This window comes from Triticum aestivum, chromosome 1A (genome assembly GCF_018294505.1).
Source record: "Triticum aestivum cultivar Chinese Spring chromosome 1A, IWGSC CS RefSeq v2.1, whole genome shotgun sequence".
Classification (NCBI taxonomy): Eukaryota; Viridiplantae; Streptophyta; class Magnoliopsida; order Poales; family Poaceae; genus Triticum; species Triticum aestivum.
In genome coordinates, this window is record NC_057794.1 from 217602670 (window position 1) to 217619833 (window position 17164).

Below are 17164 nucleotides of genomic sequence, written 5' to 3' on the forward strand. Positions count from 1 at the left end.
AAGCAAAGTAATATTTTTATCCTTATGAACAAGAGTATAGTGATTGTTTCTACCATGGTGTACAGAATTTTTATCAAATTGCCATGGTCTACCAAGTAATAAGGAACATGCTTGCATAGGTACCACATCACAATCAACATAATCAGCATATGTAGAGATACTAAAATGCACACGAACAGTACGTGTTACCTTAACCTTGCCACTGTTGTTGAACCATTGGATGTAGTAAGGATGTGGATGTGGTCTTGTGGTGAGAGAAAGCTTCTCCACCATCTCCATGCTAGCCAAGTTGTTGCAGCTCCCTCCGTCTATGATGACGCGCACAGAACGTTCCTTCACAACTCCCTTGGTATGGAACAAATTGTGCCTCTGATTTTGCTCAGCTTGTGTGATCTGCACACTCAAAACACGTTGAGCAACTAAATATTCATACCTGTCAGCGTCTTTAGGAGCCATGTATTGCGTCTCATGATCAGAATCATCTCCACCATGTTCTTCACGTGTAATAAGAGCCAAAGTCTCCTCATCATAGTCACTAGCGGACTCATATCCACCATCCGCGGTAGCAATCATCACACGCGGAGATTTGCATTCTCTCACATAATGACCTCCTCCCTTACAACGACGACAAATAATATCACTTGTGTGCCCTGTTGATGCTATGGAAGAAGAAGAACGCTATGCAGGCCCCGCAGGTGCGCTCTTGGCAGATAATGGTGGTTGTGCCTGTTTTCTTGTATCACGGCTGGAGGTGGCACGGGATGGAGTTGCTGGTGCAGTTGAAGTAGAAGATGCACGTGGTGTCCATGATGAAGGTCGGCCTGCAGAAAAGTTAGTTCGCCCCAATGCTTGTCGATCCTGCACTTCATGTTCAGCTTTACAAGCAAGATGGAATAAACGAGTGATATTAGTATACTCCTTATAGTCTAGAATGGTCTGAATCTCTCTATTTAATCCACCCAGAAAACGTGCAAGCATAGCTTCATTCTCCTCAACAATACCACATCTAATCATGCTAGTTTGTAATTCCTGATAATATTCTTCTACAGAATTTTTCCCTTGTCTTAAACGCTGCAATTTTTGAAGCAATTCACGTTGATAATATGGTGGAACCCAACGCGTACGCATAGCAGTTTTCAAAGCAGCCCAAGTAGTTGGAATAGGATATAATCTACAATGTTCAGACCACCATACACATGCAAAACTAGTGAAAGCACAAACAGCAGCAACAACTCGTCTCTCCTCAGGATATTGTAAACATGTAAATCGTTGTTCAGTTTCTAACTCCCAAGTAAGATATATATCAGGAACATATCTACCCTCAAATGGTGGAATATTCAATTTTAGTTTAGGAATATGGACATCATCTCGTACCTGAGGTGGTGGTGCAGGCCTACCATTACGAATATATAGCTGAGGTCGACCTGCTGGTGGTGGTACAGGTGGCTGCACGTAGTGCTGATTTTGATCAACCTCATCCTCATAATCTCCCACATAATCATCCTCCTCCGCATCAGCAGCAGGAGCCACAGAAGTATCAACAGCAGCACCAACAGTTTGGCCAAACGCAAGAGGAATACGGCTTGCTCGGCGGAGGTCTGTTTCGAGACGTGGAGGTAGTCGTTGTTGTTGTTGTTGGAGAGGTGCGTTAGGTGCAGCGGGTGGTGGTGGTGGAAGACGCGCGAGCAATTCATTAAACTTGTTATCGAGCTTTGTTTCGAACGTCTTCTCAAGGCCAGTGATCTTCTCCATGGCCTCTTCAAAATTGTTCAACACATCTTGCACCTGTTCAGTCATCATTTGCTGAAACTTATCATGAAGCTCCTTGTTCGATAAATTCTCCCAGTCAATCTCGTCGGCTTGTGATCCTGGCATGGTTAGCAGCAATAGAAACACACAAGAATATGATCCTACAGACTACGAACAAGTGGTGGTGGTGGGTGTCACAAATCCGTCAAGCAAAACTCAAATTCTTACCAGTTCTTACCCAGCAACAGGCGGTGATCAGCAACCGTTATAGTCAAAACTCTCAAAGCTTGGATAGAGCGATTACCAGGGAGAGTCAAACGCACGATGAGATGTATGTGGAGCTGGGAAGGCTTATAATATGGTAGCAAAAAGGGTCAGCAATAATCAATTCAGAGATGCAAAGTTGAATAAACGCTCAACGACGGTACTGTGCTGGTCCTAGGCTAGACTGTGCTAGAGACGCGGGCCTAGAACACCAACAAAATCACGGCGCGGCACGTAAACAAGGGAGGAGCACACTCTGAATTTTTTTCTCTTTTTTTTTGCACTTTTTTTCCTCTTTTTTTTTGCTCCACAACAAATTTTTTTCGAAAAAGTCTACAAATGGTCTAAAAACTGCCTAGCCAGAATTTTCCAGACTTAGTTTTTTTTTGAAATTGGAACTATTTTTCTTCTGCGGATGGCTCGGAAGTTGGGGAGTCCTTCTCTGTCACGACTCAGAGTATCGCGTGATCTGGAAATCGAGAACAATGCAACAATTACTAGACTCGGACTAGGACTGGTGGCGGAGATGAATCTGGTGGAACTCGGACTGGTGGCGGAGATGAATCTGGTGGAACACGGACAGGTGGCGGATATATGTTGCAGGTGAACTCGGATTGGCGTGATGGCGGCGGATATGTGGTGGCGTATATAGATTCGGATTGGCGGTGAATATGTGGTGGTGGTGGTATATGGCAACAGCGGCGATGATGATGCGGTCGTGATATATGCGAGCGGCGACGTGACAACCTGTGAACAGAACTCGAAACTCTAAAAGACTAGACGCTAAGACCAGCAACTGCACACGACGATGCAACCGCAAATTCAACAAAGCAAATACAGAAAAGATTATGCAAGGCTCAGATTGGTTCGGATGGGATGAACTAACCCTAATTTTTTTTTGGCTTTTTCGCGGACTATAGGTATGAAGAACAGACTCGATCTAAACTATGAAAAACTGTAAAATCTCACCGAGCAACCTGGAAATCTGATACCACTTGATAGAGGCGGAGGTGTCCCGATCTTTCGATGAGATGATGGATATCGCTTTGGTGGCAGTCGACTTTGACGATCCGACTACGAACGTGCGAGGAAGTCGCGCCTTAGCAATCGCTAAACCAACTCCGAGAGGTTATTGACCACGCCGGAGCACGATCAACCTGACCACGAGGGTCTGTTTCCTGCAAGCAAACGAAGAACAAGCAAGAAACGGAGATTGCAATCTGGATATTGCGAATATAAGATGAAAGCTTTATTGATCAAGGTGGGGTTCTGTGACGCCTTTGTCTGGTCGTTGAACACAAACGAAGTTCGCGATGTTGCAGCTATGGCAAACTTTAATCTAAACAAAACCCAAAATCTAAACGGTGCCCTCAGGGCTGTATATATGGAGGAAGAGAGGGGAATTTCGTGGCCCTTGGTGGAGGGGTCCGAAATCAACCCTATCTCTTGTTTCCCCACACATACGGACTCTAAAAATAGCCTATACTTATGTATTTCGAAATTACATGGGCCTGGCCCAATAAAAAGGTGACGCAGCACCTATAATAGCCTCGAGACGAAATTTATGAAGTGGCATCTTGTATATTTCGTCCAAGGCTTCATGCACCCATTATGGTGGCTTCAAAGTCCTGAAATCATCACTTGTAACTCCGTTCTTGTTCCCCTTGCGCATGGCATCATCTCCATGCTTGTTCTTGCTCCAATGTTCATCCTTCTCCAAGCTAGGCCCTTCATTTGTAAGCAAAACAAATGTATCCAATTTAGGCAGCATCATATTCTCATGAACATTAGAATCATTACCAAGAAACGAAAGTACCTGATAATTTAATTGGCGTGCGCGAGCTCTAGTAATTGGTCCCGTATATGTAGCAGTAGGGGCTGTGGGTGTAACAATGGTATTGATGTCCTCATCATCCTCCCCTTCTTGAAATGAAGTCGTCCTCGACGGAAACTCATCTTCCTTACCCAAATAAGGCTTCAAATCTGCAATGTTAAAAGTGGGACTAACCCCAAAATCTGCAGGCAGCTCAAGTTTATATGCATTATCATTTATTTTCTCTAACACCTTAAAGGGACCATCAGCACGTGGCATTAGCTTTGATTTGCGCAAATCAGGAAATCTATCCTTACGCAAATGTAACCAAACAAGATCTCCAGGTGCAAACACAACATGTTTTCTACCCTTATCTCCAGCAAGTTTATATTTAGCATTCATACGCTCAATGTTTTCCTTAGTTAACTCATGCATTTTTAAAATCAATAGCTTCAATCTTGGCTTTATCAACTTCAATTCCCTGTGGAGTAACAACATAGCCAAGAAAAGATACTCGGTCGGTGCAAAAGGTGCACTTCCCAAGGTTACCAAACAAACGTGCATCACGTAGAGCAATAAAAACAGCACGTAAATGTTCCAAATGTTCTTCCAAAGATCTGCTATAAATCAATATGTCATCAAAGTAAACTACCACAAATCGTCCAATGAAAGCATGTAAAACTTCGTTCATTAATCTCATGAAAGTACTAGGTGCATTAGTTAACCCAAAAGGCATGACTAACCACTCATATAATCCAAACTTAGTTTTAAATGTTGTTTTCCATTCATCTCCCAATTTCATACGAATTTGATGGTATCCACTACGCAAATCAACTTTGGAGAATATTGTAGAGCCACTCAATTCATCAAGCATATCATCTAGCCTAGGAATAGGATGACAATAACGAATAGTAATATTATTAATGCCTCTACAATCAACACACATACGTGATGTACCATCCTTTTTCGGCACTAGAATAATAGGAACAGCACAAGGACTAAGGGATTCGCGTATATAACCTTTGTCGAGAAGCTCTTGTACTTGACGCATAATCTCCTTCGTCTCCTCTGGATTGGTACGGTATGGTGCACGGTTTGGCAGTGAAGCACCGGGAATTAAGTCAATCTGATGCTCAATCCCTCGAATAGGCGGTAATCCCGGTGGCACGTCTTGTGGAAAGACATCAGCGAACTCCTGCAAAATGTTAGTGACAGCAGGAGGCAAAGAGGAAGGCACGTCCTAGAATGAAAATAATACCTCTTTGCACACAAAAGCATAGCAAACAGATTTGCTGAAATCTAGCTCATCAATATCAGATTTGGTGGCAAATAAACATGCACTTTTCAATTTAATTTCAGAAGCAACACTAGATGGTTTATTATTAGGCTTCATATGTTGCTCAAATTCTTTTGCCACAATCTGATTTTCACTCTTATTCGTCTCCTGTTTTGCTTTATTAGCTCTATTAATATCATCTTTCAAAATGGAATCAGGAGTCATAGGAAGCAAAGTAATATTTTTATCCTTATGAACAAGAGTATAGTGATTGTTTCTACCATGGTGTACAGAATTTTTATCAAATTGCCATGGTCTACCAAGTAATAAGGAACATGCTTGCATAGGTACCACATCACAATCAACATAATCAGCATATGTAGAGATACTAAAATGCACACGAACAGTACGTGTTACCTTAACCTTGCCGCTGTTGTTGAACCATTGGATGTAGTAAGGATGTGGATGTGGTCTTGTGGTGAGAGAAAGCTTCTTGATAGAGGCAAAGGTGTCCCGTCTTTCGATGAGATAGTGGATTTCGCTTTGGTGGAAGTCGACTTTGACGATCCGACTACGAACGTGCGAGGACGTCGCGCCTTAGCAATCGCTAAACCAACTCCGAGAGGTTATTGACCACGCCGGAGCACGATCAACCTGACCACGAGGGTCTGTTTCCTGCGAGCAAACGAAGAACAAGCAAGAAACTGAGATTGCAATCTGGATATTGCGAATATAAGATGAAAGCTTTATTGATCAAGGTGGGGTTCTGTGACGCCTTTGTCTGGTCGTTGAACACAAACGAAGTACGCGAAGTTGCAGCTATGGCGAACTTTTAATCTAAACAAAACCCAAAGTCTAAACGATGCCCTAAGGGCTGTATATATGGAGGAAGAGGGGGGGAATTTCGTGGCCCTTGGTGGAGGGGTCCGAAATCAACCCTATCTCTTGTTTCCCCACACATACGGACTCTAAAAATAGCCTATACTTATGTATTTCGAAATTACATGGGCCTAGCCCAATAATAAGGTGACGCAGCACCTAAAATAGCCTCGGAACAAAATTTATGAAGTGGCATCTTGTATATTTCGTCCAAGGCTTCATGCACCCATTATGGTGGCTTCAAAGTCCTGAAATCATCACTTGTAACTCCGTTCTTGTTCCCCTTGCGCATGGCATCATCTCCATGCTTGTTCTTGCTCCAATGTTCATCCTTCTCCAAGCTAGGCCCTTCATTTGTAAGCAAAACAAATGTATCCAATTTAGGCAGCATCATATTCTCATGAACATTAGAATCATTACCAAGAAACGAAAGTACCTGATAATTTAATTGGCGTGCGCGAGCTCTAGTAATTGGTCCCGTATATGTAGCAGTAGGGGCTGTGGGTGTAACAATGGTATTGATGTCCTCATCATCCTCCCCTTCTTGAAATGAAGTCGTCCTCGACGGAAGCTCATCTTCCTCACCCAAATAAGGCTTCAAATCTGCAATGTTAAAAGTGGGACTAACCCCAAAATCTGCAGGCAGCTCAAGTTTATATGCATTATCATTTATTTTCTCTAACATCTTAAAGGGACCATCAGCACGTGGCATTAACTTTGATTTGCGCAAATCCGGAAATCTATCCTTACGCAAATGTAACCAAACAAGATCTCCAGGTGCAAACACAACATGTTTTCTACCTTATCTCCAGCAAGTTTATATTTAGCATTCATACGCTCAATGTTTTCCTTAGTTAACTCATGCATTTTTAAAATCAATTCAGCACGTTGTTTAGCATCAAAATTAACCTTCTCCGAAGATGGAAGAGGCAACAAATCAATAGGTGCACGAGGTAGGAAACCATACACAACTTCAAAAGGGCACATCTTAGTAGTAGAATGCAATGAACGATTATAAGCAAATTCAATATGAGGCAAGGATTCCTCCCACATTTTCTTATTATTCTTCAAAACAGCCCTAAGCATAGTAGACAACGTTCTATTGACTACTTCAGTTTGTCCATCAGTTTGGGGGTGACAAGTAGTACTAAAAAGCAGTTTAGTCCCCAACTTAGCCCATAAACATCTCCAAAAGTGGCTAAGAAATTTAGTATCATGATCTGAAACAATAGTATTTGGCAGACCATGCAAGCGAATAATTTCTCGCAAATAAACAGCCCCTGCACACAAATAACAAGTCCTCGCAACCCGACGTGTTAAAGGGGTTGTCAATCCCTTTCGGGTAACGGTGCCAGAAATTGGTGCGTGACGGGAGAAAGTTGTAATAGATTAAACAAATAGATCGCAAATAAAATAATGTGCAGCAAAGTATTTTTGGGTTTTTGGATTAATATATTTGAAAATAAAAGCAAATAAAAATAGATCGCAAAGGCAAATATATGAGAAAGAAGACCCAGGGGACGTAGGTTTCACTAGTGGCTTCTCTCGAGAAAAATAGCAAACGGTGGGTAGACAAATTACTGTTGGGAAATTGATAGAACCTCAAATAATTATGAAGATATCCGGGTAATGATCATTACATAGGCATCACGTCCAAGATTAGTAGACCGACTCCTGCCTGCTGTACTACTATTACTCCACACATCGACCACTATCAAGCATGCATCTAGTGTATTAAGTTCATGGAAAAATGGAGTAATGCAATAAGAACGATGACAAGGTGTAGACGAGATCCGTTTATTTATGGTGGTAGTATAGATCTCATATGTTTATCCTTAGTAGCAATGATGCATATGTGTTGGTTCCCTTTCTGTCACTGGGATCAAGCACCGTAAGATCGAACCCAATACCGGGCACCTCTTCCCATTGCAAGATAAATAGATCAAGTTAGCCAAACAAAACCCAAATATCGGAGAAGAAATACGAGGCTATAAGAGATCATGCATAAAAGAGATCAAAGAAACTAAAATACTTTCATGTATATAAAAAGATAGATCTGATCATGATAGAGGCGGGGTGTCCCGATCTTTCGATGAGATGATAACTATCGATTTAGTGGAGACGACTTTGACGATCCGACTACAAACGTGCAACGACGTTGTGCCTTAGCAATCGCTAAACCAACTCCGAGAGGTTATTGACCACGCCGGAGCATGATCAACCTGACCACGAAGGTCTATTCCTGCAAGCAATCGAAGAACAAGCAAGAATATGATAAAAGCAATCTGAATATCGCGAATATGTATGAAGTATTGATAATGGTGGGGATCCGAAAAGTGGTCTTGGTCTGGTCGTTGGACACAAACGAAGTACACGAAGTTGCAATGGCTAACTTTTAACTAAACAAATCCCAAGGAAAAGGTACTAGATGGATCTACTTATATAGGAGCAAGGGGTGGCGGCCAAGGAGGTGGGAGGACGTCCCAAGGCAGCCTAAACCTAAATCTAGGTCGTACAAGGCCAATGGGCCCAAGTGGAGGTGATGTAACACCTTTGGACTTGCAGTTTGACTCGGATTCTGCTGCAGCATCAGATTGTTTCGTCCACAACTCAACGCTCCGGACGAATTTGGAGGTGATTCCAATTGGGTTGGAAAGTGCACGAAATCTAGTTTCCAACAAAAAAAGAATCACCCAATTCGGAGTCCGTATGAAAAACTTGTGTGCGTTTTGAGTCAGGTATGTCTATGCAGTCCGAATCTGAATCCAGAACGTGAGAGACTTGGACTCTATCTTCTCTTGGGCCAAAAGTGACGTGAGAGAACTTTTTGGACAGCAAATAACCATATCTTTCTTCCTTATCTTCATATGTGGATTGTACAAATGTCCCATACACCTGCAATTAGACAAAACACAAAAGTGTGTGAAGTATTTTTGTTCTGGATAACATAAATAGATTATTGAATAGTTTGCACTAGAAATCACCTGACAAATATGCATATATGCAATATTTGTGGTCATCCAAGGTAGTCATGTCCTCATCATCCTCCCCTTCTTGAAAATAAAGCCGTCCTCGGCGTTGCTTAATCTGAAATGTGGCTAACAAAAGAGACAAGGTGTACATGTTGTATATGTATATGTCATCCATTTTTACTTCCCTTGATTTTTGCATATATGACACATGAATAGATGAGTAACTTGCATAGTTCATAAAATCTAAAGCCAAAAAATTAGCACAAGAAGTAGAAGGCATGAAAATATTGTAACTCAGTTTGCACATATAAGTGAAGCTCTTATTCATTTCAAAAGATTGACAATGTTCATCATTAAACCATCCCAACATTGGTGAATAAACCTTACTTGCATCAAATTTACATGCTACAACATGCTTAAATAAGCAAACATGCAATAAGTCATTCAACACAGAATCATCACCAAGATTAGAGGTCATATCAAAATGATTAAACATTGATTCTTTTGCATCAATAGTTAATTCAATGGGTGCACTCAAAATTGTTGGTATTTCAGTTGTTTGATCACATGGCAAAGTCAAATTATCAACGTAGTCCTCTAAAATAGGTGGTGTGATCAAAGTAGTGGGTAGCTCATCAGATGGTGCATTCAAATTGACAAGGCATTCATCATTCTCATGTAGAGATGGAAGATCAGTACCTTTGTCATTACCTCTTATGATCAACTCAGATAATGTAGCCACTCTCGGGGGCGATGTGTCACATGGTGGAGGTGATGTAGTCCTGACAACAACGGATGTGGTTGTCATAGTATGCCTAGTAGTTGAAGGAACAATCATATCAACTCTTGGAATGTGCACCGTGCGCTTGTTCTCCTCGTGGCCAACACGTCGTTTTATTTCCTGTTCAGCTTTGCAAGCAAGATGAAACAAATGGTCCATAGGATAACACTCTTCATGAATTAGTATCCCTTGAATATCACGGTTTAATCCTCCCCAAAATCTATCCATAAAATAATCTTCACCTTCTTCTAAAGAGGAATGCAACAAGGTAGTTTGTAAATCATCATAATATTTTGTTACAGTTTCACTACCTTGTTTTAAGTGTTGCAACTTCTTAATCATGTCACGAGTATAATAAGCAGGGACGAAAGTATGTCGCATGGCAAGTTTCAAATCATCCCAAGTAGTAGGTATATAATCAGGGTGTAACCGACAATATTCACTCCACCAAACCAAAGCATAACAAGTGAAAGAACCAACTGCAACCTTAACCTTTTTATGTTCATCGAAATTATGGGAAGCAAATATATTTTTTATGTCGAACTCCCATTCAATATATAAAGCAGGTTTAAAATGGCCATTAAATGGTGGTATAGATACATTAACCTGATCATGTGCATTTGGATGTTTGTGCACCTCTCATGACGGTTGTGGTATTTGCAAAGGTGGTGGCACGTCTCCCGCGATCGACGATACCAATCCGAATTCAGGTACGAGATGGTATCAGTAAAACAGCTTGGCTATTGTTTCACATCATTATCTTTACTGCCGTTGTGATCTTCACTTATATCTTGCTGTCCAGAGCTACTTTGTATCCTTCATTGATGCTGGTTGTGCTACGACGTGACCTCATTAGTGTTCTAGGCTCGCGTCTCTAGTTCGGTCTAGCCTAGGACCAGCACAGTACCGTCGTTGAGCGTTTATTCAACATTGCATCTTTGAATTGATTATTGCTAATCTTTTGCTACCATATATAGCCAACCCAGCTCCAAATATTTCTACACCGTGTATACGTACGCTCCCCTGGCAATCGCTTTACTCAAATTCGGAGTTACTTGACACCGCTGGTTGCCGATCACCGCCTGCTGCATGGTAAGAACGTGTAAGACATTGATATTTGTTTTACTGTGAGCGTTTTACCACCACATCCTAGTAGTTATAGGAACATTATTTTTGGGTTTTGTTTCTTGTTCTAATAATCATGACAGGATCCAGAGTCAATTCATGGGCTTCGTCGATCGCGGGAGACGTGCCACCACCTTTGCAAATACCACAACCGTCATGAGAGGTGCACAAACATCCAAATGCACATGATCAGGTTAATGTATCTATACCACCATTTAATGGCCATTTTAAACCTGCTTTATATATTGAATGGGAGTTCGACATAAAAAATATATTTGCTTCCCATAATTTCGATGAACATAAAAAGGTTAAGGTTGCAGTTGGTTCTTTCACTTGTTATGCTTTGGTTTGGTGGAGTGAATATTGTCGGTTACACCCTGATTATATACCTACTACTTGGGATGATTTGAAACTTGCCATGCGACATACTTTCGTCCCTGCTTATTATACTCGTGACATGATTAAGAAGTTGCAACACTTAAAACAAGGTAGTGAAACTGTAACAAAATATTATGATGATTTACAAACTACCTTGTTGCATTCCTCTTTAGAAGAAGGTGAAGATTATTTTATGGATAGATTTTGGGGAGGATTAAACCGTGATATTCAAGGGATACTAATTCATGAAGAGTGTTATCCTATGGACCATTTGTTTCATCTTGCTTGCAAAGCTGAACAGGAAATAAAACGACGTGTTGGCCACGAGGAGAACAAGCGCACGGTGCACATTCCAAGAGTTGATATGATTGTTCCTTCAACTACTAGGCATACTATGACAACCACATCCGTTGTTGTCAGGACTACATCACCTCCACCATGTGACACATCGCCCCCGAGAGTGGCTACATTATCTGAGTTGATCATAAGAGGTAATGACAAAGGTACTGATCTTCCATCTCTACATGAGAATGATGAATGCCTTGTCAATTTGAATGCACCATCTGATGAGCTACCCACTACTTTGATCACACCACCTATTTTAGAGGACTACGTTGATAATTTGACTTTGCCATGTGATCAAACAACTGAAATACCAACAATTTTGAGTGCACCCATTGAATTAACTATTGATGCAAAAGAACCAATGTTTAATCATTTTGATATGACCTCTAATCTTGGTGATGATTCTGTGTTGAATGACTTATTGCATGTTTGCTTATTTAAGCATGTTGTAGCATGTAAATTTGATGCAAGTAAGGTTTATTCACCAATGTTGGGATGGTTTAATGATGAACATTGTCAATCTTTTGAAATGAATAAGAGCTTCACTTATATGTGCAAACTGAGTTACAATATTTTCATGCCTTCTACTTCTTGTGCAAAAATATTGCATATATGCATATTTGTCATATTTGTCAGGTGATTTCTAGTGCAAACTATTCAATAATCTATTTATGTTATCCAGAACAAAAATACTTCACACACTTTTGTGTTTTGTCTAATTGCAGGTGTATGGGACATTTGTACAATCCACATATGAAGATAAGGAAGAAAGAGATGTTTATTTGCTGTCCAAAAAGTTCTCTCACGTCACTTTTGGCCCAATAGAAGATAGAGTCCAAGTTTCTCACGTTCTGGATTCAGATTCGGACTGCACAGACACACCTGACTCAAAACGCACACAAGTTTTTCATACGGACTCCGAATTGGGTGATTCCTTTTTTGTTGGAAACTAGATTTCGTGCACTTTCCAACCCAATTGGAATCACCTTCAAATTCGTCCGGAGCGTTGAGTTGTGGACAAAACAATCTGATGTTGCAGCAGAATCCGAGTCAAACTACAAGTCCAAAGGTGTTACATCACCTCCACTTGGGCCCATTGGCCTTGTACAACCTAGATTTAGTTTTAGGCTGCCTTGGGACGTCCTCCCACCTCCTTGGCCGCCACCCCTTGCTCCTATATAAGTAGATCCATCTAGTAGCTTTTCCTTGGGTTTTGTTTAGATTAAAAGTTCGCCATAGCTGCAACTTCGCGTACTTCGTTTGTGTTCAACGACCAGACAAAGGCGTCACAGAACCCCACCTTGATCAATAAAGCTTTCATCTTATATTCGCAATATCCAGATTGCAATCTTAGTTTTCTTGCTTGTTCTTCGTTTGCTCGCAGGAAACAGACCCTCATGGTCAGGTTGATCGTGCTCCGGCGTGGTCAATAACCTCTCGGAGTTGGTTTAGCGATTGCTATGGCGCGACGTCCTCGCACGTTCGAAGTCGGATCGTCAAAGTCGACTTCCACCAAAGCGATACCCATCATCTCATCGAAAGACAGGACACCTTTGCCTCTATCAAGGTGCCAGAGATCAAAGCGAAAAACTAAGAGATAAAAACATTTTGGGAGGTGTATCCGTCCCACCAACGAAAACGACTTAGAGTTCCCAATACTTTCCATGCATAGATATATCATAGGAGGTTCCCAAATAGAAAATAAATTTTATTCCTTTTTCCACCATAACTTTCACGTTCCTTGGCTAGTCGTATCCACGGTTGCCCTCCATACCAAAACTTTCTAAGGAATTTATTATTTGACAACATAAAATAAATTCATTTTTTTGCATTTCAGGATTGGGCATCCCTAATACCTTTGCCTTACTCTCGTGCAATGACAAGTGAATAAACACTCATCCTGAGAATAACACATCTAGCATGGAAAATATTAGCCACCCCTCACCGCTCCGCGAGCGAAACAAACATACAAAAGAGAAGTTTATTTTGAAAATTAGAGATGGCATATGCAAATTTGCTTAGAATGACAAAAGAATACCACATATAGGTAGATATAGTGGACTCATGTGGCAAACCTGGTTTGAAGGATTTTGGATGCACAAGTAGAGGTCATACTTTGTGCAAAATGAAGGCTAGCAAAAAGCTTGGGAAGCGACCAACCAAGAAACGAATAATCTCATAAGCAAGCATTAAGCATAATTAACACCGAATAATGCACCACAAGTAGGATATAATTTCATTGCATGATTATTGACTTTGGTGCATGCATAGGGAATCACAAACCTTAACACGAATATTCTTACTAAAGCATAATTACTCATCAAGATGACTCAGATATCACATCATCATATCTCAAAACTATTACAAAGAATCAAGTTTATTTTGTCCAATGATCTTCATGACATTTTTTTCTTTCTTTTTCCTTATCCTTCTTGGATATCTATCACTTTGGGACTAATTTTCATGTGTTGCTTTTCATAAGCTCAAACAAGTATAAGTGAAGATCATGAGCATAACAAATTTTCTTTCTCTCAAAATAATTTAAGTGAATCAATAGAAAATTTCATCAAAATTTTAATAAATCTCAAATTAATCTAAGGGAAGCAAAGAGCATTTCTTCAAAAATAACAAAGTACACCGTGCTCAAAAATATATAAGTGAAGCACTAGAGTACGTCCATTGCTCATAAAAAATTTAAGTGGAGCATAGAGAGCAATTCTAACAAGTCAAGATATAATTTTGGCTCGCTCAAATAGGTGTGTCCAGCAAGGATTGCTAACTTCAAACACAAAATAAAAAAGCAAAGACACATATCATACAAGACGCTCCAAGCAAAACACATATCATGTGACGAATAAAAATATAGTCTCGAGTAAAATACCGATAGTTGTTGGAAGAAAGCGGGGGTGCCACTCAGGGTCATCCCCAAGCTTAGTTGGTTGCTTATTCTTGGATAATAGCTTGGGATGCCTGGGCATCCCCAAGCTTAGGCTCTTACATCCTTCCTTCATCCATCGAAAGATAACCCAAAACTTGAAAAACTTCAATCACACAAAACTCAACAAAGCCTTCGTGGGATCCGTTAGTATAAGAATAATAAATCACTACTATAAGTGTTGAATCAAACCAATTCATATTTTGTTTTTGTATTATATCTACTGTATTCCAACTTTTCTATGGCAAAAACTCATCAAATAAAACCATAGATCCATCAAAAAAGCACACAACACAAAGAAAACAAAATCTGTCAAAACAGAATAGTCTGTAGCAATCTGACTATTTCAAATACTTCTGTAACTCAAAAAACTCTGAAACATTAGGGCGACCTGAGAAATTTGTATGTTGATCTACTGCAATTGGAATGGGTATTTTATCACTCTCTTGTAAAAAATGAAAATTAATTTCATGAGCGCAAAACTTTCTGTTTTTTCAGCAAGATCAAAAAACTATTGTCCAAGAAGATCCTAAAGGCTTTACTTGGCACAAACACAAATTAAAATACAAAAACACAATCATAATAGTAGCATAATTGTGCTAACACTCAAAAACAGGAAGGAAAAGCAAAAATAAATTTTATTCATTGGGTTGCCTCCCAACAAGCGCTATAGTTTTATGCCCTTCGCTAGGCATAAAGTAAGGATCTAAGTTTTGTAATCTTCGGTTCGAGATCCATAAGATGCCCTCATGATTGATTCATAAGGTGGCTTAATTCTAGTTCTAGGAAAGTGTTCCATACCCTTCCTCAAAGGAAATTGGAACTTAAATATTGCCTTCTTTCATATCAATCACGGCACCGATAGTTCGTAAAAACGGTCTACCAAGAATAATTGGACAAGACGGATTGCAATCAATATCAAGAACAATAAAATCTATGGGAACATAATTTCTATTTGCAAGAATAAGAATATCATTAATTCTTCCCATAGGCTTTTTAATAGTAGAATCCGCCAAGTGCAAATTCAAGGAACATTCTTCAAGATTGGTAAGACCAAGCATATCACATAAAGATTTCGGAATTGTAGAAACACTAGCACCCAAGTCACACAAAGAAAAACACTCATAATTTTTAATCTGGACTTTGATAGTAGGTTTCCACTCATCATGCAATTTTCTAGGAATTGAAACTTCTAATTCCATTTTTTCTTCAAGAGCTTTCATCATAGCATCAACAATATGTTTAGTAAAAGCTTTGTTTTCTTCATAAGCATGGGGTGAGTTCATCATGGATTGCAACAAAGAAATACAATCAATCAAAGAGCAACTATCATAATTAAATTCTATGGAATCCAAAAGAGTGAGTGCATCACTAGCTAAAGTTTTGACCTCTCCAAACCCACTTTCATCATTTTTCTCAACAACATTTTCACCCTCCAAAATATTGGGACGCCTTCTACCTAAACTTGACTCTTCTCCAGTCCCTTTTTCATCATTCTTAACTTTACTAATCAAAGAACCAATAGAAGAAGTACCAATCATTTTAAGATCTTCATTACCTTTGCAAGAATAATCACTAGAAAAAGCTTTTTGTAAAAATTCTCTTTTAGCTCCAAGCACAGCAATTCTTTTCTTACTTTCATCCATAGAAACATAAAGAGCTTTAATTGATTCATCTACTTTAGGCACAAAAATTTTCATCTTGAGATTTTCCACATCATGAGCAATTCTATCAACACTTGTAGACAAATCATCAATCTTACTCAACTTTTCTTCTATGGAAGTGTTGAAAACTTTTTGTGTGTTGATAAATTCTTTAATATTATTCTCAAGATCACAGGTGTTCCTATTATTATTATAAGATTGATTTCCATAGGAATTACCATAATTCTTAGAGGAATTACTAGGAAAAGGCCTAGGATTAAAATTACCCCTATAAGCATTGTTGTTGAAATTATTGCGAGAAATAAAATTCACATAAATAGCATCACTATTTTGCTCAATCAAAGTAGACAAAGGCATATCATTAAGATAAATAGGAGCACTTATACTAGCAACCAATTTCGTAAGAGCATCAACTTTTTCACTCAAAGAAGAAATTTCTTCAACTGAATTAACTGTTTTACTATTAGGAGCCCTTTCGGTATGCCATTGCGAATAATTTTCCATGATATTGTCAAGCAATTTGGTGGCTTCACCCAAATAAATTTACATAAAAGTACCACCCGTGGTGGAATCTAAAAGATTACGAGAGACAAAATTCAGTCCGCAGAAAAAAAATTGTATGAGCATCCAAAGATTTAACCCATGAGTTGGGCAATTCCTTAGCATCTTTTTCATCCTTTCCCAAGATTGTGCAACATGCTCATGTTCAAGTTGCTTGAAATTCATGATCTGGGTTCTAAGGGAAATAATATTTGCGGGAGGAAAATACTTAGTGATAAAATCTTCTTTGCACTTATTCCAAGAATCGATACTATTGCTTCGCAAAGAAGAGAACCAAATTTTTGCAGAATCATGCAAGGAAAACGGATATAATTTCATCTTGACCACATCATTGTCCACATCTTTTTTATTTTGCACATCGCATAATTCCACGAAGGTATTAAGATGGCACACGGCATCCTCATTAGGAGTACCGAAAAATT